General features: G+C 36.8%; 1 long non-coding RNA gene across 12 annotated transcripts in view; it reads left to right on the forward strand.

Annotated features, from left to right (window-relative positions):
* Positions 1-25,509, forward strand: part of LOC126085713 (uncharacterized) — a 325,767-nt gene that overhangs the window by 261,673 nt on the left and 38,585 nt on the right. For 9 of the 12 annotated variants that reach the window (XR_007519336.1, XR_007519335.1, XR_007519329.1 and 6 more), the window contains 5 exons: positions 10,404-10,631; positions 14,390-14,436; positions 14,837-15,071; positions 19,141-19,209; positions 19,598-19,727. This is a non-coding gene — a long non-coding RNA (uncharacterized LOC126085713). Of the gene's footprint in view, positions 1-10,403; positions 10,650-14,389; positions 14,437-14,836; positions 15,072-19,140; positions 19,210-19,597; positions 19,728-25,509 lie in introns of those variants that run through there. The other 3 variants (XR_007519333.1, XR_007519332.1, XR_007519331.1) reach the window with 2 other exon arrangements.

A 25,509-nucleotide genomic window follows, 5' to 3' on the forward strand; every position in this document is an offset into this window, starting at 1 on the left:
AGAGACAGAGCCCAAACACCAAACCCCTGCTAAAGAAGCTGTCACTGGTAAACTTCTGCCGTTGTTTGGCTGGAGTCATCCGTTCCCAAAACTTGTATAGCCATGTGTTGGAAATCTGACACAAAATGTTAGCCATTGGGTGATTTTATTACTTACTCAAGTGAAAAAAGCACATTTTTGGAGCATGACAGACTAAAATGTAAGAGCATACAGTACAGACTGTACACTAATAAAATTTTGTCTTGTGTGTGGGTTGGAGGCATGAATATTCTCATGGCTAGAACAACTTATAATCACATTCTTGGTTTTGGATTTTTTTCCCCTTTTTAATAGCTCAAGGGTAACCTCCTATTTTGTAGGCTTAATCTTAGAAATCTGGATGCTAAAGGAAAAAAGTGGAAATGGTAATAATAATGAGATAAAATGATTGAATTAACCTTTGCAAACTGAAGGTTATTTTCCAAAAGATTAGTCAGAAGTCTATCTTAAATTGGAATAGATTTCTGCCTAAGACAATGTCCCCCCAAAATATTAACAAAAAATGATAATGTATATTTAGTATTGTTTATATCTATCTCTATGTAGGATAAAGCCAAAACCAAACCCATTGCTGTTGAGTTAATTCCAATTCATAGCAACCCCATAGGACAGAGTAGAACTGCTCCATAGGGTTTCCAAGGAGTAGCTGGTAGATTCCAACTACTGACCTTTTGGTTAGCAGCCAAGCTTTTAACCACTATGCCACCAAGGCTCCACCTCTGTAGAATAAGCCATTTAGTATAGGAACTAAATATGCCCACCAAACCTGGTGAGATATTAAAGAAAATACCACCACCAAAGTCAGGACAGCATCAGTTATAAAACCCTTCCTTCATCTATCAGGCCATATAGCTTGGGGTGAAGTAATGTGAAAGGCATTGGAGGTTCAGTGGTAGAATTCTGGCCACCATGCAGGAGACCTGGGTTTGATTCCTGGCCAATATTCCTCATGTGCAGCTACAACTTGTCAGTCAGTGAAGGCTTTCGTGTTGCTGTAATAATGAACAAGTTTCAGCAGAGCTTCCAGACTAAGATGGACTAGGAAGAAAAGCCTGGCAATCTTCTGAAAAACTGCCAATGAAAACTCAATGGATCACAACCATGTATAGGGATGGTATAGGACCAGGCAGTGTTTTGTTCCTTTGTCCATGGGGTCACCATGAGTCAAGGGCCAACTTAACTATAGTTAACAACAACAACAAAGTAAAATGAACATAGCGGCTGACTCAAAAAATCCACTGGAGTTAAGCTGCTGTAACTTTGTTGTAAGTCAGTAAACTGAGATGTAAGAAACGAATTTCCAACATCTCATGAGCACAGAAACCCCTGAAATATTTTCGGATGGATTCTATACAGATTATAAATACCTCGTTTTATCTACACCATAGAGCTCAGCTTCTCGAGGACCAAAAATTCATATTGCTTTACCCCCAGCACAAAGCATAATGTCTTTCATGTTGAGGTTCTAAACAAGAGTTTATTCAATTGCTGAGAATATGGGTAGTTTGGATAAAGTAGCCTCAGAAAGGTCCTAGAAGTGTTTTGGGAGATTAATAGGGTATTATTTGCAGCCTCAGATTGAAAGGATGATTTAAATCAACCTATAACTGGGACATAAAGGAAATTACCTCATTAAAAAGACTGAGTGGATCCTTCTAGCCCTCCTCTGCCATTCTTTGTGAATCTATAGTGAGCCTGCATCTCAGAGACCTCATGGAGACCTTTCCCTGCAAATAAAACTCTTTAGATTCGAGTGTAAATTATCAAATATTGTTAATTTATGTATTATGCAAATATTAAGGCACAAGTATATACCAGCTAAGGAGCCCTAGTGGTACAAACGGTTAAATGCTCAGCTACTAACTAAAAAGTTGGTATTTTAAACCCACCCAGCGGGTCCTCAGGGGAAAGACCAGGCAATCTGCTTCCATAAAGATTATAACCAAAAAAACTAAATGAGGCAGTTCTACTGTGTCACATGGCATTGGCTATGAATCAGAATCAGCTTAACGAAACCCAACAACAACAACATATACCATGTACTGTATGGAGCCCTGGTGGCGCAGTGGTTAAGAGCTCAGCGCTAACCAAAAGGTCAGCAGTTCAAATCCACCAGTCGCTCCTTGGAAACCCTATGGGGCAGTTCTCTGTGTCCTATAGGGTCACTATGAGTTGGAATTGACTCAGCAGCAAGTTTATTATACATTTTAAGCACGCAAAAATAAGTAAGACGGAGACAGTTCTGGCTGAGTGGAAGTTCTGGTGTTCAATAAGTTTTTGTAACTCTTTATCATGGAAATTTTCAAACATACACAAATGTAAAGAGAATAGTATAAGGAACCCAATGAGCCCATCACCCACTTTTTTTTTTTTGGCTTTAACAAAGGGAAATTTATTCTCGTACAGTCTAGGAGGCTGGAAGTGCTAGCTCTAAGGGAAGGCTTTCTCTCTCTGTTGGTTCTGGAGGAAGGTCCTTGTCATCAATCTTCCCGTGGTCTAGGAGCTTCTCCACACAGGAGCTCTGAGTCCAAAGGACACACTATTTTCCTGGCTCTTGTTTCTTGGCCATCGTCCACTTTCACAATTATCAATATATATACAATTTTGTTTTATCTATATCCCTACCTGTCCTTGGTTGTGCAAACAGTTAAGCACTGCACTACCAAGTGGAAAGGTTAGTGGTTCAAACCCACCTAAAGGCACCACTGAAGACAGGCCTGGCCATCTGCTTCCTGAAGGTCACTGCCTTGAAAACCCTGTGAAGCAGTTCTACTCTGTACACATGGGGTTGACATTAGTTGGAATATACCCGAAAGCAACCAACAAGAACAACTTTCTCCTCCATGTCATCCAAATTCTTTTGAAGCAAATCTCAAACATTCTATCATTTTATGTATAAGATAGGAACTTTTAAAAAAGCCATAATACCACTATTACATATAACGGTAGTTACTTGTCATTAAAAAAAGTCATTTTTTACATTTCCTTGTTTCACACACACACACACTCATTTTTACAAATAAGGTCCATGGTAGATTGGTATGCCTATTAAATCTCTTTTAATTTAAAGTTTCCCTCTCCATAACTTTATTTTTTGGGCCAGTGTTGCATCTTCATGTTAAAGAAACAAAATCCTTTACCCAACAGATTTTCCCACTGTCTAGATTTTGCTATTATGCCTCCATGATGCCATCTAACATATTCCTCTTTCCATTAAACTTCTTATAAATTATTAGTAAGATCTAGAGTCTTGGTCAGATTCAGATTTGATTTATTTTCTGCTTTTTGTCAAGACCCCTTCATAGGTGATGTTTGTTAAATATATTCTTAGAAGCAACATTTTCAAACTCCATAAAAATCAAGCACCTTTATAACTCAAAAATTAAACTAAAGACAAAGATTTTTTTTTTTAAATGCCATATAGACCATCATGTTGTGTGACCTTCCCCAGGTACAATAACCTGCCTGGACCTCAGTTCATTCTTGACATTAAAGACTCACTCTAAGTCGAAGGCTCTAAGAGATAAGTGATCTCAACTAAAGATGACTCTATTCCAAAGCTATTTCCTTACATCCTTGTATCGTTCAAAGCCGTTTAAAAAGAGCTACTTAGAAGTTATTATAAACAGTCAGATTCATTCCCTGCAAACTGGAAACATCTCAAACGCATTGGAATACGTGCAATGTTCCCTGTGTCATTGAAGGAGAGAAATGTTTACCATCACATCGCCCCTACCATTGTCCTGCCTCCCAAAACCTCACCTACTCAATGGTTCAAGTAAGTCTTGTTAAATTCTTTTTTAAAAGGATGATATTTAGCAATGACAACAAAAAAAAAATCTGGGTATTTGAAGTTAAGCTAGTTATTTCTGTATAAACCAAAACAAAACCCACTGCCATCGAGTCAATTCTGGTTCATAGCAACCCCGTAAGATTTCCAAGGCTGTGATCTTTACAGAAGCAGACAGCCACATCTGTCTCCCATGGAGCCGCTGGTGTTTCAAACCAGGGATCTTTCAGTTAGCAGTCAAGTGCTTTAACCACTGCACCACCAGGGCTCCCTTTATTTTGGTATAATACAGACAAAGTCAGGATCAACCACATCATTGCTTCTGTTAGCTTTAAACGATCTTTATAAAATTATGATTTTACAAATGGGTCTTTGGTAAAACATTCCCATTTTAGCTATAAGTATTAAGAACTTTAAAATATGTACTTTTTTCTACTGGAAAATAATGGTTTTTCAATAGTCATTAATTTTAGAATTTCTCATTGTCATGGAAATTGAAAAAATTAACAAATATCTATAGGATCCAAGTGCAATCTCCTTGAACAATCCAATCTTCCATAACTCCCCAGGTGTTTTAGTCATGAGCTCTTAAGAAGAACACAAGGAAGCACATTCACTGATTTTCTTCAGACCTGTCTTTGCATCCAGTTTCTGCAGGGCAACATTACTTCATAGGTCAGAGATCTGCTACCAGGGAATAGACACTGGTGAGCCCACAGGACAGTCAGAGTAGCCAGCAGCGATGATCACAGACATCTGCTTCATACGGGGGTGGCTGCAGGCTTGTTTATAGTAAAAGCTCTTGCTGCTAGACAGCAGAACTAACTCCTTCAGGATCTGTTCCCATAATAGTCCCTAAGGCAATGACGCACAGCTGTGGAGAGGAAATAGGCTCTTTAATTTGTTAGCCATGCCCAGAAAAGAAGAAAACAAGATGCTCAAATGAGACTATAAAGAGATCTTGTGAATCTTCTCCAGAAACAGCTAAAAACTCAAGACAAACTTCTTCCCCTGTTCATCTCACGTGAACATATGGCTTGGTACTGACCTAACATATACCTCGCCTTTGATTTGAACCCCATGAAGTCTTCCTTTTCTGGCTTTTCAGTTTCACCTCTTAATGATCACAATGTCTGAAGACTCTACTGATACCAGGACGTTGTAGCTGTTGTTAGTCCAGTTAATTCCGACTTGTGGCACCACGTGTGTACAGAGTAGAACTACTTCACAGGGTGAAGCAGATCACTAGGCCTGTCTTCCAAGGTGCATCTGGGTGGATTCCAGCCACTAACCTTTCAACTAGTCGTGGAGCCCGTAACTGTTTGCACCACCCAGGGACTCCACTGACACCCTAAGACAGGTATCATTATTGCTGAGTGACGTTGCTAGTGAATTTTTGGGAGCATGTCATTCAAAAGGAGAAGTGATCCCATTTGGAAAAATTTAGAAGACCTGTCAGGGAAAACCAGCCTAAACTTCTCTACAGAAGACTAAGTTTAAAATAAAGAACACCATTTCCTTAAAATGAAGGTCCCAGATTTTTAAAGTAGGAAGGACACTTAAACATTTTAATACAGCACCACTCGGTATACAGCCCTTAATCAAACTCATTAAAAAAAAAAAAAAAGTGTCCAATTTCTTTTCTTTTTAATGCAGTTACTTTGCATATCATAAAATATTTAAAATATACAACAAAGTACAGACTGTGTCATCACAAACATCTGAAGCCAAGACCCAGCTACTGTGCTCTATCAAGTTCTAAAAGTTTGCCATACTTGCTTCGGATTTTAATTTTAATTTTTTTTAAAGAAATATTACAGATATCCTTGAAGTTCCTTGAACTATCTCCCTCATATTTTTTTTTTTTATCATGCTTTAGGTGAAAGTTTACAGAGCAAATTAGTTTCTCATTAAGCAATTAAAACACAAATTATTTTGTTATATTGATTGCTAACCCCTTGATGTGTCAACACTCTCCCCCTCTCCATTCTAGTTTCCCTGTATCCATTTGTCCAGTTTTCCTGTCCCTTCCTGCCTTCTAGTCTTTGCTTTTGTGCTGATGTGCTCGTTTAGTCTCATATATATGATTGAACTATGAAGCATGTTCCTCACATGTATTATTGTTTGCCTTATATTGTTGTTCTTATGTGCCATCCAGTCGGTTCCAACTCATAGCAATCTAAAACAGAATAAAACACTACCTGGTACTACACCATCCTCACAATCATTATTATGCTTGAGGCCGTTGTTGTAGCCACTGAGTCAATCCATCTTCTTGAGGGTCTTCCTCTTCTCCTGTGACCCTCTATTTTACCAAGCATGATGTTCTTCTCCAGGGACTTATCCCTCCTGATAACGTGTCCAAAATACATGAGACAAAGTCTCTCCATCCTTGCTTCTAATGAGCATTCTGACTGTACTTCTTCAAGGACAGATTTGTTCATTCTTCTGGCAGTTCATGGTATATTTATTACTCTTCACAAACACCATAATTCCTATTCTTCTTCAGTCTTCCTTGTTCATTGTTCAGCTTTCACATGCATATGAGAAGATTGGAAACACCACGGCTTGGGTCAGATGCACCTTAGTCCTCAAAGTGACATCTTTGCTTTTTAACAATTTGTTGTTGTTGTTAGGTGCGGTTGAGTTGGTTCCAGCTCATAGCGACCCCATAGGACAGAGTAGAACTGCCCCATAGGGTTTCCAAGGAGTGGCTGGTGGATTTGAACTGCTGATCTTTTGATCAGCAGCCGAGCTCTTAACCACTACACCACCAGGGCTCCTTTTAAAGCTTTAAAGAGGTCTTTTACAGCAGATTTGCCCAATGCAGTGCATCATTTGATTTCTTGATTGGTGCTTCCATGGATTTGATTACGGGTCCAAGTAAAATGAAGTCCTTGAAAACTTCATCCTTTTCTTTGTTTGTCATGATATTACTTCTTGGTCCAGTTGTGAGGATTTTTGTTTTCTTTATGTTGAGATGTAATCCATACTGAAGATTATAGCCTTTGATGTTCATCAGTAAATGCTTCAAGTCCTCTTCGCTTTCAGCAAGCAAGTTTGTGTCATCTGCATATGGCAGGTTGTTACTGAGTCTTCCTCCAGCCTTGATGCTGAATTCTTCTTCATATAGTCCAGTTTCTTGGATTATTTGCTCAGCATACAGATTGATTAAGTATGGTGAGAGGATACAAACCTGATGCACACATATCTTGACTTTTTTTGTTTTTATTGTACGTTAGATGAAGGTTTATAGAGCAAACTAGCTTCTCCTTAGACAATTAATACAAATATTGTTTTGTGGCATTGGTTGCCAACTCCATGACATGCCAATACTCTCCCCTTCTTGACATTAGGTTTCCCATTACTAGCTTTCCTGTCACCTCCTGCCTTCTCATCTTTGCCCCTGGGCTGGTATGCCCATTTAGCCTCATTTTGTTTTATGGGCCTGAATAATCTTTGGCTGAAGGGTAAACATCAGGAGTGACTTCATTACTGAGCTAAAAGGGTGTCCAGGGGCCATACTCTCAGAGTTTCTCTAGTCTCTGTCAGAACAGTAAGCCTGGCCCTTTATTATTTTTTTTTTCGTTAGAATTTTTTTCTACATTTTTCTCTAGTTGTGTCCGGGACCCTCTATTGTGATCCTTGTCAGAACAGTCAGTGGCAGTAGCCAGGCACTATCTAGTTGTACTAGACTCAGTCTGGTGGACGCTGTAGTAAGTGTGATCCATTAGTCCTTTGGACTAATCTTTCCCTTTTGTCTTTGGTTTTCTTCATTCTCCCTTGCTCCAGATGGAGTGACACCAGTGGAGAATCTCAGATGGCGTTTCTTGACTTTAAACCACAAAGTTCTTTAAACTTTAAACCCCTTGTTTTGTCTGAATGACTGCCTCTTGGTCTATGCACATATTCCTCATGAGCACAATTAATTTTTCTGGAATTCCCATTCTTTGGAATGTTATCCATAATTTGTTATGATCCACACAGTTGAATGCCTTTGCATAGTCAATAAAACACAAGTAAACGTCTTTCTGATATTCTCTGCTTTCAGCCAAGGTCCATCTGACATCAGCAATGACATCCCTCATTCTGAATCTGGCTTGAACTTCTGGCAGTACAGCCACAACCGCTTTTGAAAGATTTTCAGCAAAATTTTACTTGTGTTTGATATTAATGGTATTTTTTAGTAATTTTTGCATTTTGTTGAATCACCTTTCTTTGGAACAGGCATAAATATCCATCTCTTCTAGTCGGTTGGCCAGGTAGCTGTCTTCCAAATTTCTTGGCATAGACTAGTGAGGACTTCCAGCACTGCATCTGTTTGTTGAAACATCTCAACTGGTATTCCATCAATTGTCGAAGCCCTGTTTTTCACCAATGTTTTCAGTGCAGCTTGGACTTCTTTTTTCAATACCATTGTTTCTTGATCATATGCAACCTCCTGAAATGCTTAAACATTGACCACTTCTTTTTGGTATAGTGACTGTCTGTATTCCTTCCATCTTCTTTTGATGTTTCTTGAGTCCTTTAATATTTTCCCCTTAGAATCCTTCAATATTGCAACTCGAGGGTTGAATTTTCTCAAAGTTTTTTAGCTTGAGAAATGCTGAACCTATCCTTCCCTTTTGATTTTCTAACTCCAGGTCTTCGCGTATTTCATTAGAATACTTTGTCTCCTCAAGCGCCTTTGAAGTCTTCTGTTCAACCATATTTTCCAACTATTCCTTCTTCTTTGTTTCCAACTTTCACATTCCAATCACTAGTAATTATCAATACATCTTGACTGTAAGTTTGATCAATTTCAGACTGCAGAAGTTGGTAAAAATCTTCAGTTTCTTCATCTTTCACCTTAGTGGTTGGTATGTAAATTTGAATAATAGTCATATTAACTGGTCTTTCTTGTAGGCATATGGATATTGTTCTATCACTGACAGGGTTGTACTTCAGGCTAGTTATTGAAATCTTCTTTTTGACGATGAATGCAATGCCATTCCTCTTCAGTTTGTTATTCCCAGCATAGTAGACCACATGATTGTTCGATTCAAAATGATTAATACCAGTCCTTTTCAGTTCACTAATGCCTAGGATATTAATGCTTATGCATACTATTTCATTTTTGAAAATTTACAGTTTTCCTTGATTCCTACTTCATACATTCCATGTTCTATAATTAATGGATGTTTGCAGCTGTTTCTTCTCATTTTGAATTGTGCCACATAAGCAAATGAAGGTCCTGAAGGCTTGACACCATCCATGTCATTAAGACGGACACTACTTTGAGGAGGCAGCTCTTACCCAGGTGTATTTTGAGTGACTTCCAACCTGAGGGGCTCATCTTCCAGCAGTATATCACAAAATTTTCTGCTGCTATTCTTAAGGTTTTCACTGGCTAATTTTTTCAGAAGTAGACTGTCAGGTCCTTCATCCTAGTCTGTCTTAGTCTGGAAGGAAGCTCTGCTGAAACCTGTCCACCGTGGGTAACCCTGCTGATCTTTGAAATGCCAGTTTCTAGCATCACAGCAATACTCAAGCCACCATAGTACAACAAACTGACAGAAGCCCTGTAGTTTGCCCTATACCAAAAAAAAAAAAAAGCATACACACACAAACCTGTTGCCTTTGAGTGAACTCCGACTTATAGCAACCTTTGGCTGAAGGGTGAACCTCAGGAATGATTTCAGTACTGAGTTAAAAGGGTGTCTGGGGGCCATCCTCTTGGAGTTTCTCCAGTCTCTGTCAGACCAGCAAGTCTGGTCTTTTTTGTGTGTGTATATTTGAATTTTGTTCTATATTTTTTCCCCACTCTGTCCCGGACCTCTATTGTGATCTCTGTCAGAGCAGTCAGTGGTGGTAGCCAGGCATCAGCTAGCTGTTCTGGGTCCCTCACATCTTATTTCAATCCCTCCCCCTACTCCTTTCCTCCCCAGAGATAATCACCAACATGAATTTGGCTATTTATCATTCTCACCTAAGTTTACATGATTATAACACAAAAAATGTCCAGCATTGCTTGGCATGTTTTCAGATTTTATATAAATGGTATCACAATATATGGATCCTTAGGTAATGTTCATTCTTCAGTTAATTGAATACTGAAATAATTGCTTTAATTGTGCCAAGTATAACAGTTTTGTGTGTTTGTTTTTACTTCTTCTTAAGGCAATTATTTGTAATTCTTGTAAAAATTATGCGTTTTTTCTAATTAATCAAATTTGTTATGCTAAAATTAATATTCATGAATGATTTTTAAGTGCCATTGCATTTATAGTTAAGTCCTATAATCATTTTATGATTTTTGTTTATGCCTTTTTCTTTTTTACTTTATGAGCATTGCAAAATATTTGCCCCTATTATTAGTCATTTTAAAAAACAAAATTTTAATTGTTGATTTTTTCTAGTTTGTTTTCAACATAAATTTTATATTTATAGCATTCTTTTTTCTTTATATTTATTCTGTTCTTTTTATAGCTTCTTCAGTTAAAAGCTATACTCTTCCCTTTTCTAAGAACTCTAATTTTCAGACTCATTTTAGTGGGAAAGTTTTGACTTTGTTTTTTTTTCTCTCTCTTCCCAGCCCTGTCACCTTCTATTTTTATGGCATAATTTTGCTACTTCCTTCATCCTAGTCAAGAACCAAGTTATTCAATATCAATCTGAGGCTCCTTCTTCAAGGCAAAGATGGGATTTGAAAGCCAAGCACCGGACCAGAAGGTGGCTTTACTCAGTGCCTGGCCGACAGAGTCTGTGTCTTTGATCTTCCTCCTCTAGAGGACCACAGCTTTCTACTGAGCCACAGTTTCTGGTAGGAGGTTGACAACAGGTGCTTTCTTTTAGCTTCTTTTTCCAGGAGATAAGGATAATAACATCATCGTAGGATATGGCTTCAAATAGTTGCATTCTCAGCCACAGCTTTGAGTCCTCTGTTTCAAACTTTTAGCTTTCATTATTCTGCAGGAGTTCTATTTCTAGTTACCAGTGCCTTTTGGAAGTGGAGCCTGGAATACCTGTGACTTCTGATTCGTAACTACTTTGTGTTTTTATGCTGTTTCCAGTCCACTGAAGCATTTATTCTCGAGTCTGGCTATATGTATATAGTTTTTATTCAGCATTGTTATTTGGAAAAAGTGAGTGAACCGAATCGTGAACTCATTGCCGCATTTTGACCAGGAAAAAAAATCAACAACAAAATATCTATTTTGTAACTGACCCTGTGGTTTTAGAATTTACTTTAGTCCTCATTGATATTATCAGGTTACACTACCTAATTTATGCTAAAAACTTTCTTTTTTAATGGGCATAAACAAACTAAGAGAGTTCCTGGCTAGAACCTAAAAGTCATCTCCCAATAATTTAATTTAAAATAGACCTAAACATAGATGGTAATGCTTCTGAGGTTGATATTCTCAGATACCAGAGAAATACTGTAATACTGAGATTGAGAAAGAAGCAAGAAAGCTCTTTTGAAAGATACTGAGTTTCAGTTTATGTATAAGGAAACCAAAATACTAACTTGTCCAACATACTAACTTGCCTCCTAGTCAACTCTAGTGATAAAAAAAACTCTAGTGATAGAGTTGCACAATTATAATCAAAATGCTTTTCTTTCTTTATGAATAGCAGTTGAGGTATAAATACTAAGTACATGAAACTTGAGTATATTCTATATGGTTTAAAAAAATTACTCAACTTGATCAGTATTTTTAAGTGATAAGTATAATTTTTATACAGGTAAAATATTTCCGTTAATAAGATTGTGAGGAAAACACAGAAGCCGTGGCCCATATAATTTTAGAATAGCGTTTTATTTAAGGAAGAAACTTAAACAGGATTTGCAATCTTAACTACTACCTTTCAAAAAATATAAAAGTCCATGTAGAAAGTTCACAGCAAATTTATGTTGGTATCCCATTGTATATGTCTAAAACCACATGTGAAGAATTAATAAACTTAATAAGTGATAAAGTTCGATCAGCTGTTTTCAGTGAAATAAGTATAGCTTGGTGTTTCAGCTTGCCTGCAGATCCCATGCCTAATCTTTCTCATACGCATCAGCTGGTATTGTTTTAAGATACGTTTCTCCAACAGATGGAAAACCTGTCAAGGGACTTATCACATTTACTGGCTTAAAAAGTTATACTGATAAAGAAATTGCAAATCACTGTTTATGTGAAGTTGCAAAATTGATTTTTCTTTAAATGCAGGGGCCAGTCCTATGACAATGCTGCCAATATGTCAGAGCATTATTAAAGCATGCAACAGAAAATTTTAGAACATAACGAATATGCCGTTTTCATACCGTGTGCTGTGTATTCACTTAATCTTGTAGGACATAGCACAGTAGATTGTTGTCTGGCAACAGTTGATTTTTTTTCTCCTGTTCAGTCACTCTACACATTTTCTTTTACTCACCACTGGGCTTTTCTAAAGACATCTTTAGGCAATGATTGAGTATTAAAATATCTTTCAAATACATGTTAGGAAGTGCATGTTGTAGCAATGAGGGCAATCCTGGAATTGTACACTCAAATTCTAGATGTCTTAGAAAATATTTTTGATGACCAGACACAAAAAGAAGATGCCAGAAGAAAAGCTGAAAACGCTGCCAACAAAATGCAAACACTAGAGTATGTGTTTATGTTGATTTTGTGGAATAATATATTGCAGCATTTTCATTGGAGTAGTCAAGCTCTCCAACATTCAGAAGTAAATTTGAAGATATGCACAGATCACTACCAGTCATTAACAGGGTGTTTACATAATTTAAGAGAATACTTTTAAAAACATGAAAACACAACAAAACGAGTACTGCCAAATACTGATTATTAAGCAGTTCACCATCACAGAAGCGTTAGAAAGAAACAAGTAAATGACGGAAGTGCTACAGAGATCTCTGAGTGCCAGAGATCAATTTCATGTAATCTCTTACTATACCATCATTGACACCCATGAATCTTGCATGAAAATACGGGTTAAGTGTACGAAATCCTTTCAAGTAGATTTTCCTTCTTAAACAACGTGGCTATACCTGATGTAGAGTGCATGAAGGCATCCAAGAAATTAGTGCAGGCTACTCCTGATGACTTAAATTCAAACCTTTATGAAGAAGTGTGACAATTTCATTCTTACATAAGAACTAAGTTTACAGATTCAGGAAAGACAAATTTTATTCATATAGGCATGTATGATTCTGTAACAGAAGCTAAAATACGGTAAGCATTTCCCAACATTGAAATTGCTTTATGCATATTTCTAAATTTAATGAACTCAAACTGTACAACAGAACCCTCATTTTCATCCCTAAAGAAACTCAAAAACCCTCGGCATACAACAATGATTCAAGAAAGACTCGATTCATTATCTTTTATTACGTATGGAAGGAAGTATCGTTTGGCAGCTGAACTGCAATGAAATCACTGAAAAATTTGTAAGAGCAAAGAATAGAAAGAAATGTTTTTACTTATAACATGTTAGAGATGAAACAAAATATAGTAATTTGTAGTAACTTTTTTTCTAATCATTAAATTTTCTTTTATGACATCTTTTCGTTTGTTCGTTTCTACTTTATTATGACATCAGTGCCAAAATCGAAGCGTGAACCATTTAAAGAAAAATTGGTGAAAGTTAATATTTCTTTGTGGGAGATCAACAGAATTTTACACTGATTTTTGAAACATCTAAATTCAATGACTCATTTTCTTTGTTGTAGAATGTGTGGAATATTCTTTTTGTAGAAAATGTGGTATATAGTAAAAATTTTAGTATGCAATATCCACTAAAAATTTTATATTCCAGTTCATCTCATTGTGCTAAAATGGCGTATGCCACTTTTGCATTCAATAGCCAATATTACAGCAGTTTAAAAAGAAGTTATATCATGGATATCTAAGACATACACACATTATTGTTAGGTTGTTAGGTGCCACTGAGTCAGTTTGACTCATAGTGACACTATGTACAACAAAATGGAACACTGCCCACCCAGTCCTGCGCCATACTCAAAATCATTGTTATGCTTGAGCCCATTGTTGCAGCCACGGTATCATTTCATCTCGTTGAGGGCCTTTCTCTTTTTTGCTGACCCTCTGCCTTAGTAAGCATGTCTTTCTCTAGAGACTGGCACCTCCTGATAACATGTCCAAATTATGTGAGACAAAGTCTCACCATCCTTGCTTCTAAGGAATATTCTGGCTGTGCTTCTTCCAAGAGAGATTTGTTCGTTCTTCTGGCAGTCCTTGGTATATTCAATATTCTTTGCCCACACTACAATTCAATGGCATCAATTCTTCTTTGGTCTTCTTTATTCATTGTCCAGCTTTCACATGCATATGAGGAGATTGACAACACCATGGTTTGGGTCAGACACATCTTAAAGTGACATCTTTGCAGATTTATGCAATGCATTTATGCAATGCAATGTGTCTTTCGATTTCTTGACTGCTGTTTCCATGGGCATTGATTGTGGGTCCAAGTAAAATTAAATCCTTGACAACTTCAACCTTTTCTCTGTTTATCATGATGTTGCTTATTGGTCTGGCTGTGAGGATTTTTGTTTTTTTTTAGGTTAAGATGTAACTCATACTGAAGGCTGTGGTCTTTGATCATCTTCGGTAAGTGCTGCAAGTTCACTTCACTTTCAGCAAGCAAGGTTGTGTCATCTGCATAATGCAGGTTGTTAATGAGTCTTCATCCAATCCTGATGCTACGTTTTTCTTCATATAGTCCAGCTTCTCAGATTATTTGCTCAGTATATAGATTGAATAAGTATGCTGAAAGGATACAATCATGATGCACGCTTTTTTTTTTTTTTAAATCATGTAGTATCCCCTTGTTCTGTTCAAATGACTGCCTCTTGATCTATGTACAGGATCCTCATGAGCAAAATTAAGTGTTCTGGGATTCTCATTCTTCGTAATGTTATTCATAATTTTTTATGATCCACACAGTTGAATGCCTTTGCATGGTCAATAAAACACAAGTAAACATATTTCTGGTATTTTCTGCTTTCAGCCAGGCTCCATTGGACATCAGCAATGATATCCCTCATTCCACATGCTCTTCTGAATCCAACATGAATTTCTGGCAGTTCTCTGTCCATGTACTGCTGAAACCACATTTGAATGATCTTCAGGAAAATTTTACTTGTGTGTGATATTAATGATATTGTTCAATAATTCCACATTCTGTTGGACCACCTTTCTTTGGAATGGGCACAAATATGAATCTCCTCCAGTCAGCTGGCCAGGTAGGTGTCTACAAAATTTCTTGGCATAGATGAGTGAGCACTTCCAGCACTGAATCCATTTGTTGAAACATCTCAGTTGGTATTCTGTCAGTTCCTGGAGCCTTGTCTTTGCCAATGCTTTCAGTGCAGCTTGGACTTCTTCCCTTAGTACGTACCATCGGTTCTTGATGATATGCTACCTCTATACAAATATATACATATATATGTATATAACTCACATATCCCATTTGAATGCGTGAGTAAGCAGAGGCAGGGGCACCACAGATAATCAGTGCTTAGGGCCCTCACATGCCTTATCGAGCCCTGCTCCCAATTGTTCTAATTTTCAGTAATTTTAGGTATGCTTGATCAAACTCTGATCCTCCAACAAGAATTTACCCTCTTAGCTTTTGTACTTCCTTATTTCAGAGAATGGGGAAAGGAGAGAGGAACTATATAGTTAAAACTTACCACTCCATTACAAGCCTGGGGAAATTAGACAGAAGGGGGAAAGGCTGGAAGCCCCCAACATCAATAGTATTTGCCTTGATATTTGGGCTTTTTCTAATGTTTTCTAATTATTGAGAGGTGATCTAGATAGAGAGTAAAATGAAATATTTTTCAGGCAATTCCCATCTCCTCTCTAGTCAATGCCAAACTCCTCCCGTTTAGCATAGGCCTTGTTAAAGGCAACCCCTTAACATTTGTGAAGCGTTAGGGTACCTTTTCAAAATTAACTTTTGTTTTATGTTTTTCTCTTTGTTATTTTTGCTTATTTTATTAGGCTTATGATAGGGTCTGTATGAGTCAGAATCAACTCAACAGCAATGGGTTTGTTTTGGTTTGGATTTTGATAATGTAAAACAGAAGTGCATGGCAGAATGCCCTTTTCATAATCTAAGCAGTTCATCCATCAAAGCTAATAAAATGAAAATACCTGTCAGATCAATCACATTAGAAATAGTGACTACTGACTTTCATCATACATCTATATTTTACAGGAAAAAGCATCTAGTGTTGTAAATGATGAAATTAAACAAGAACTTAGTAAATTTTAAAATCACTTATTTTATCTTTCTGGTAAAGCATTAGGACTAATACTGAAAATTTTAAGAAGACTGCTGTTCATTCTCTGTCTTATGACAACTTCATATACAAAAACCTTTACATAGAAGAGAGAGAACTTGAGCCATACAAAATAATAAAATTTTGCCTTACAAATTGATTGCTGTTATGACTCTCTAATATTTCGTATGTACTGCATTGCACAAGTCAGCTGCTAAAAAAAAAAAGACCTCTTTAAATTGTTAAAAAGCTAAAATGTTACCTTGAGAACTAAGGTTCACCTGAGCCAAGCCATGGTATTTTCAGTCACCTCATATGCTTGTGTCATGAGTTGAATTGTTTCCCCAAAAAATATCTGTCAACTTGGCTAGGCTATGAGTCCCAGTATTGTGTGATTGTCTACCATTTTGTCATCTGATGTGATTTTCTTGTGTCTTGTAACTCCTACCTCTGTGATGTTAATGAGATGGGATTAGCAGCAGTTATGTTAATAAAGCACGACTCAATCTACAAGATTAGGTTGTGTTTTAAATCAATATCTTCTGAGATATAAAAGAGAGAAGACAGCAGAGAGACATGGGGACCTCATACCACCAAGAAACAAGAGACAGGCACAGAGCATGTCCTTTGGACCCAGGATCCCTGCGCTGAGAAGCTCCTCAGCCAGGAAGAGATTGATGACAAAGACCTTCCCCCAAAGCCGACTGAGAGAGAAAGCCTTCCCTTGAAGCTGGCACCCTGAATTCAGACTTCTAGCCTCCTAGACTGGTGAGAGAATAAATGTCTCTTTGTTAAAGCCGTCACTTGTGGTATTTCTGTTATAGCAGCACTAGGTATCTAAGATAGCATGGAAAGACTGAAGAAGAATTGATGCCTTTGAATTATGGTGTTGGTAAAGAATATTGAATATACCGTGGATTGCCAGAAGAATGAACAAATCTGTTTTGGAAATACAGCCAGAATGCTTGTTAGAAGCTAGGAGAGTAAGACATTGCCTGGTTTACTTTGGACATGTTATCAGTTGGGATTCGTCCCTGGAGAAGGACATCATGTTTTCTAAAGTAGAAGGTCAGAGAAAAAGAGGACAACCTTCAAGAAAATGGGTTGACACAGTGGGGGCAACAATGGGCTCAAGCATAGCAATGATTGTGAGGATGGTGCAGGACTGGGCAGTGTTTTTTGTTTTTGTTCTGTTGTACATGGAATCACTGTGAGTCGGAACCAACTCAACGACATCTAACAACAACAACAACAGTATTTTGTATGTATCTGTTGATTATTAACCACTTGATTAAGATGATGAGGCAGAGAAAAGGAAGGCTAGAGCTAGAAGCCATTGCCAATTGAAAATAATCAGGCACTGTGTTTTGACTCATGAGATTGAAAGATGAACTGTTTTTCTGACTATAAGAAATGTGTCATCTAGTTGATAAGCTAGTGTACTTTAAATCATAATGTATGTGATGAAGAAATAAAATTCATTTTGGAAAAAATACACTTAAACATAACTTTGGGAGCATATCTGTGTGAAAGAGGTATACAGAAATATAGAAGTAAGGGTTAAAATAATTGAGAAAATTCAGGGGTGATAAGAAGAATATTTTTGTTAAAAATGTCAGAAGAGGCTTGTATTTTAATGAAAAACTCCTTTAAAAACATAAAAAATATAGCAAACTTAAATCTGGGAAATTTTTTGCTTTGTGTACAAATGTTACCATTTACTTTTCTTGAGTCTCAAGTTATATTAATCCCTTTTATTTACACACTATAGGCACTTTCCTTAATGATATAACCTATGTTTCAGTATAAGTTCTTACCAGAAAGAAATGTTAATACAGAAATCCACAAATCTATCTTTCTGTGTGGTTCAGTGGAAAGAATATTCACTTGTGAAATTTAGCAGACCTTGAGTCTGCCTCTGTCACATACTTCAGTATTCTCTAATTCCACTATATGATGTTTAGATAAGGCAGATTGGTATTGATGGTAGTATCTAACTACCTATCTATCTATCTGTCTGTCTGTCTATCATCTATCATCTACTAGGTATCTCTTTCAATCTACAGTTTCATGTTCATTACTTCTTTGTATATTGTGGCCCATCATTTTTTCTGTAACTCTTATAAGATGATATTACAATTTATAAATCTATCTTTCGTGTCACTAATTTTTCTTCCCTATTTTTATCTCTGAATCGCTGGTGGCACAGTGGTTAAGAGCTATAGCTGCTAACCAAAAGGTCAACGGTTTGAATCCACCAGCCACTCCTTGGAAACCCTATGGGGCAGTTCTACTCAGACCTATAGGGTTGCTATGAGTTGGAATTGACTCAATGGCAATGGGTTTTATTTTTATCTCCATCTTTTGGAGTAAGATCTGTAAGAATCTCTTAGCTTAGTCTTCCACCATGTTGATATTTCAGTTTAGCTTTTTTCTTTTAATATGATTTTTAATCTTTTATCATGGAAAAAATTTAGTCTTGTAAAATAGAAAAAAATATTATAATGTAACTCATGTATCTGTCATTAAATTACCTTCAACAATTACTAACGTGATCAGTTTTGTTTCACCTACCATCACCAATTCTATTGTTTTAATTTCAATGATCAGGTTTGTTATAACATCTGTTGGGTTATTTTTGGTTTAAATATTCATACATAGCATTCAGTGTCTCTCTAATATAAAATATATGGTTAATTAAATTTGTGATCTCACTTTCACTGTGCTCTTAAGTGATAATTCTTGATTGTGCTCTCAGTTTTTTTGTTGAAATTTCTGATTAGGTTATCTGCTGTCTGTGTTTGCACAATACAGTTAGAGGTTAAGGGTTGAGATGAGCTGCTCTAGTGTGTGCGGCAGCCAGTTTGCAGAGATGTCCTGGTAGAAGCAGTATGTGCCACTGGGCCAAGAACCTCAGCTGCTGGTCTACTGGGTGTGGGTACACTCCACGTCTCCTAGGTCTTGCCAAACTCTTGGATTTCTGCCTCTTTCTCTGACCCAAACTAATGCACTCTTCTCTCTCTAGGATGCAGACACGGTGACTTGCCAAGAAGTAATGTGCCAAGAGTCTGACCTGCCAGACGCTCTTGCTGCTGTACGTAATTAATTACTTTTGTCTCCTACCATCTGCTCCCCCTCCAACTTTTGCTCTTCTTATCTGGGCCTAATGCTGCTCTGCCCCTATCTGATTTCTAGTTATCAGAGATTCCTCCTTGTTTCTGGTATGTCACAGGTTTCCTTCTGCTTTTCAAGTATGGATATGGATTTTAAAAAGTTTATTTTTTTAGGGAACATATAACCGTGATTAAAAATGTGGATGCTGGAGTTAGGCTGCCTGGGTTGAATCTTGACTCTGCTATTTCCTAATTATCTGAACTTGAATATGTTTATTAATCTCTCTGTGCCTCAACTTCTTCAACTGTAAGACAAAGATCAAAGTGATTCATGGGGTTGTTAAGATTTCAAACAAAACTTATTTTTAGGTGCCAAGACAGCTCCACCTCATAGCAACCCTACTGAAGAAAATGTTATAACAGAAGAAAATGTTTTCCAGTTCTTCATCATCCTCACAATCATTGTTATGTTTGAGCCCATTGTTGCAGCTACTTTAACAACCCATCTTATTGTGGATCTTCCTCTTTTTGGCTGACCCTCTACTTTACCAAGCATGATGTTTTTCTCCAGTGATTGGTCCCTTCTGGTGGTATGTCCAATGTAAGCAAGATGAAGTTTCACCATCCTCACTTCCAAGGAACATTCTGGCTGTACTTTAACCAAGACAGATTTATTCATTCTTCTGGCAGTCCATGGTATATTTAATATTCTTCACCAACATCACAATTTGAATGTCTCAGTTCTTCTTTGGTCTTCCTTATTCATTGTCCAGCTTTCCCAAGCATATGAGGTAACTGAAAATATCATGGCTTGGGTCAGGCACACCTTAGTCCTCAAAGTGACAGCTTTACTTTTTAACAAAACTTGAGCAGATCTTATATGTGATTCTGGGAAAATACAGAATATTTTTAAGAACTCTATCAAAAGCATGGAACAATTTTAATTGGCTTCTAGATTTAAGCAGGCCTGCTTTAATATACCAAGTACTCTCGTCTGCCCTAGGTTAAAGCTGGTTTGTTTTGATCTTGTAGTTTTTTAATGTGATTTCAGTGAAGTTCCTGAAGCTCAGTGATTTAAAGAATAGGGTTTCAAGTGTAATGTCCTTGATGCTGATATGGCTCAAAGAACAAGGTTCCTTGGTGCTCCATCTTTGATGCTTGCCAGCTTGAACACTGTAGAGTTTAACAATAGTAAATGCTCAGTAAATATTAGTTATTATTGTTATTACTTGGAATAAATATTGTCATATGCACTCTTTATATGACCATTGTGCCATTTGTTACTATTTATGTGGTCTTAGGCAAATTAATCAAACTTTTGCATACTCATATTCTTCATTAGCAGATGGAGATAATAGTACCTATTTCATCAGGTTAGATTGAAATGAAGACTAGAAAGAATGGATTTAATTCCACAAATACGGAGATTACTCAGTAAATTATAGTTCTTATAATAATTAGATGCTCTATATTGAATAATAACAATTAAAGCAGTAATCAATTAAACTGAAAACTGAAACATAATAGGAAAAATTAACAAAACCAAAAGCTAGTCCTTTGAAAAGAGCAATAAAATCAATAAACCTCTCGTCAGGCCAACCAAGAAAAAAAGAGATAAAACACAAACTAGTAATTTCAGATATAAGAGAGGGGACATCACAACTGATCTTAAAGACATTAAAAAGATAATAAAGGGATACTATGAACAACTCTATGCCCAGACACTTGATAACTTAGATGAAGCGGACCAATTCCTTGAAAGACACAATATGCCAAACTCACACAAGGAGAAAGAGGTAATTTGAGTAGGTCTAGATCTATTGAAGAAAAATTAATAACCTTGCAAAACAAAGCACCAGGCCCAGACGGTTTCACTGGTGAATTCTACCAAACATTAAAAAGAAGGATTAACACGAATTCTTCTCAAACTCTTTAAAAAATAAGAGGAGGGAACACTTTCTAACTCATTCTATGTCAGCATTACCCTAATAGTGAAATCAAAGACATTACTAGGAAGAAACATTACAGACCAATATCTCTCATGAAAATAGGTGCAAAAATTCTCAACAAAATATTAGCAGATAAAATCCAACAATGTATAAAAATAATTATACAGCATGATGAAGTAGGATGAATCCAAGTAAGCAAGACAGGTTCAACATTTGCAAATCAATTTAATTCATCATATGAACAGGCTAAAGAAGAAAAATCATATAATCATTATCTTAGGCTGGATTCTCTAGAGAAGAAAACCAGTAAAGCGTGTGTATAGAGAGAGAGAGAGAGAGAGAGATTTACACCAAGGAAATGGCTCAGGAGGTTTTTAGAGGCTGGGTAATATCCCAAGTCTGTGGGTCAGGAAAGAGGGTTCTCCTGACTCACGTAGCCACAGGGGCTGATGAACCCAAGATCGACAGGCTGGAAAGCAGGACTGTAACAAACTTCTGCTGACTCAAGTATCCACGGGGGCTGGCAAACCCAAGATTGGCAGGCAGGAGAGCAGAGCTGTAGCAGGCTGTGAAGACTGACAAATCTCAAAATCAGCTGGCAAGTTGCTAGCTGCAGGATCTAAAACAAGGAAAAGCCCCTGCAAGGCAAGCAGGAAGGAAGTAGGTAGAGGAGGGAAGAGGGATGAAGGCTGAGGGGACAGTGAGCCACCACAAGCCCTGCCCCAACCAGTACCACTCAGCAGAATCCATCATGGGGTGAGCACATTTGAAACTTCAACAGGGAAGTGATCACAGCATTACACAATTGCCAAAACACTGAGAATCATGGCCCGGCCAAGTTGATCCACAATCTATCTTAACCATCACAATCATATCAATAGATGCAGAAAAAGCATTTGACAAAATCCAACACCTATTCATAATAAAAACTCTCAGCAAGCTAGAAATAGAGGAAAAGATTGTTAACTTGATAGAGAACATCTACAAAAAATCTATAGCTAATTAGAAGCTTTTCCCCTAAGATAACAAACAAGACAAGGGTGCCTCCTCTAACCACTCCTATTCAACATCGTACTGGAAATCTTAACCACAGTGATGCAGTTAGAAAAGAAAAGGAAATAAAAAGTATATAGGTTGGGGAAGAAGAAAAACTTTGTTCAAAGATACTCCATTCGAGCTCAAGAAATGATTGAAATATCTATTGAAAAATGACTGTTCTTTGAATGAGCCTCTGACCAGCAATGTTCATCTGATGGGAAGCTTGTGTTGTCGGATGAGCACGTAATCACTTAATGCTCACTGGAATGGTTTATTTGCCCAACAGGAACTACTTGCATATCACTATTGTGACATATTTCAGACTGGCACAGAGTCCATTGTTGTCATATAGGGCATTACTCTACGTTAGCTATATCATCTCAGAGTAGTGGGAGTCAGGCTGTTATGGTGGGATTACAGGTAGCATAGAAGACTAGCCCTTACGATGGGGTACTCTGGGCATAATGCAAAAACTTAAAAAATAGTAAGAGGCTACAGAGCGATTTAGGCAATAAATTTATAGGTCTTTAATTTTATTTATACTCTTTCCTCAAATTGATCTTCCTGAGGACCTGTAAAAGTGTCTGTAGTAGAAGTGAACCCCCTCATCTTCCTCCACTCCTTTCACTGCCACTGTCTTTTTTATGTTTGCCCATTTTTCCCTAGAAACGCACTTCCAGGGGCTACAAACTTCTAGGGTGTCAAAGAAAAGGACAACTTGGAAAAATGGTGCCTCCGTTGAGGAAGCAAATAATTCTAATGACTGAGTACCATCTTATTGCCAGCCAGTTTTAATACTTAACGTTCAAAAAATTTGAAGCAGAACCTAATCAACCTATTAGCTGATGGATAATTAGAATTCTTTGGATGACAGACAACTATGTGATTTTTACCGACTAAGTCAGGAGTATTCAAAGAACTGAATGTTAGACACCTTCACATTTTTATCTAATTAAGTTTTCTTAGTGTTTACATCTAAGAAAATTAAAACATAAAACAGAATTGACACTGTACTGTATCTCATTCTAACAATAACTAATCACCCATGTATATGTGACTTAATGAAATAAGGAAAGCCCCAACCATCACAATGAGAGCTGAATGTCTAACAATGTCTTACCTTTTATCCACTTTTTAATGTATTTTAAGTTGTCTTTTTAAAAGTTTGTATTAATATTGTTCATGATAATTCTATCAAGAAAACATTTACCACATAGAGCCGTATGGTCACAGGAAATTTGAAAAGCTTTAAATTTTAATTTTATTCATTTAACAAATATTTACTCAGAGCCTACTGTATAGGTAGAGGGTCAGCAAAAAAGAGGAAGACCCTCAATGAGGTGGATTGACACAGTGGCTATAACAACGGGCTCAAACACAGCAATGATTGTGAGGATGGGCAGTGTTTCGTTCTGTTGTGCATAGGGTCACTATGAGTTGGAACTGACTCGACAACACTTAACAACAACTGTATGCTAGGTCCTGTTTCAAGTGCTGAGGAATCAGTGATGCCCAAATCAGAAAACAAATCCCCGTACATAGGAATTTTACAGTCTAGTAAGTGTATAATCACAGATACATATTTTTGTGCCAGAAAAATATGATAGAGTATTCAATGAGACTTTCAAGCATAAAATATATCAGGATAACATCCTATAGGGGAAATAAAATGAAAAACATGAGTTCAATGAGAAAAAAAAAGAAAATGTAAAAATTCCAGTTGATTAAAAATAAACTCTTCAGCGTATACTTTTTAAATGGATGATGGTGTAGATGACATGGACAAACCGTTAAGATTCCACTGGAAATATCAAAAAGAGTAATATAACTGACCTAACAAATTTATGTCATTATTTACAATACCCTTGAAATCTTGCCCTTCAAAAATAATGAAAAAATGTAGATGTCATTTTTAAAATATGTGAAGGAGCACATAGTTTTACAAAATTTGTTTAGTGTGCATGTGAGCAAAATGTGAGGACTGCTAGATAGAGTGCACAAATTGTGATTTAGGGGAGGGCAGAGGATGAGGCCAATCCGTAGGGAAGTGCCTGGGATTTGGATTTTGCCAAATCAGTTTCATCTGGGTAATGAAATATTGCTTAAGTACCTGAATATGAACTTATATTAGTTTTTCCTAAATTCTTATTATATATTTTTGTCAAAGCAAAAAATTTGCTTAAAATTTAAACAGCAAATAACTTCTTTAGAATATCATGATAGAGCAACTCTTTCTGATGTTTTGTCCAGAACAATTTTATAAAACCTCATAGAAACAATCAAAACCTGCATATATTTATAAATTATTTAGGAAAAAATGACCTGGCTCTATGATGCCGTTATGTTTTAATTTGGAAAATACCCCACTGATAATAGAAAGTTCTTTACAGAGACACATGGCACATTCCTCAGATTAAACAGCTCCTGAGACCTGTGATGATGTAAGGAAATGAAACTTAATAATAAATTTCTTGCGATGCTAAACACCCTGTACTGCACTAACCTAACTCCTTTGTTGGGAGTTTCTACTCACAGTAAGAAAATTATGATGGGTGAAGCTAGGAGGGTCTGTCTCCATCTAGTGTTCCGTATATTGTACTGATACGATTATTCTAAATTGGACATATGCGCATCTCAATTGCAGTGAAAAATAACACTCACGACTGTTACTTTCTAATCATGTCTATCAAATTTGACAAATAGAAGATACATAATCTTAAAAATAGATACTTTGGAATATATGATTTGAGTACATTTTCAATATTCCATGAAGCTATTTCTCTGCTACATAAAAATAGAAATTCTGTGTACAGAATATAATTTCATAGTTTGTCTGGGTACCTCACTCAAATTTTTATAGGAAGATACATTAAAACACTTGATTTTATTTTTCTATTAGTATTTCATTTTGATACCTATATGTAAAATGGAGCCCTGGTGGTACCGAGGTGAAGAGCTCAGCTGCTAACCAAAAGGTTGGCAGTTCAAATCCACTAGCCACTCCTTAGAAACCCTATGGAGCAGTACTACTCTGTCCTATAGGGTGGCTATGAGTCAGAATCAACTCAACAGCAATGGGTATATGTAAAATAATATTCATTAACATGTGCTTAAGGTGGATGGTGTTGTTTGGACTGATCTTAACTAACAGAAGGAAGGTGGTGGTGGTTGTTGTTAGGTGCCAGGAAGTCAGTTCCAACTCACAGCGACCCTATATACAACAGATTGAAATACTGCCCACACCTGCACCATCCTCACAATCTACATCTCTAATTAAATTTAAAATATTGCTTA

The sequence above is a fragment of the Elephas maximus genome, chromosome 1 (assembly GCF_024166365.1).
Source record: "Elephas maximus indicus isolate mEleMax1 chromosome 1, mEleMax1 primary haplotype, whole genome shotgun sequence".
Lineage (NCBI taxonomy): Eukaryota > Metazoa > Chordata > Mammalia > Proboscidea > Elephantidae > Elephas > Elephas maximus.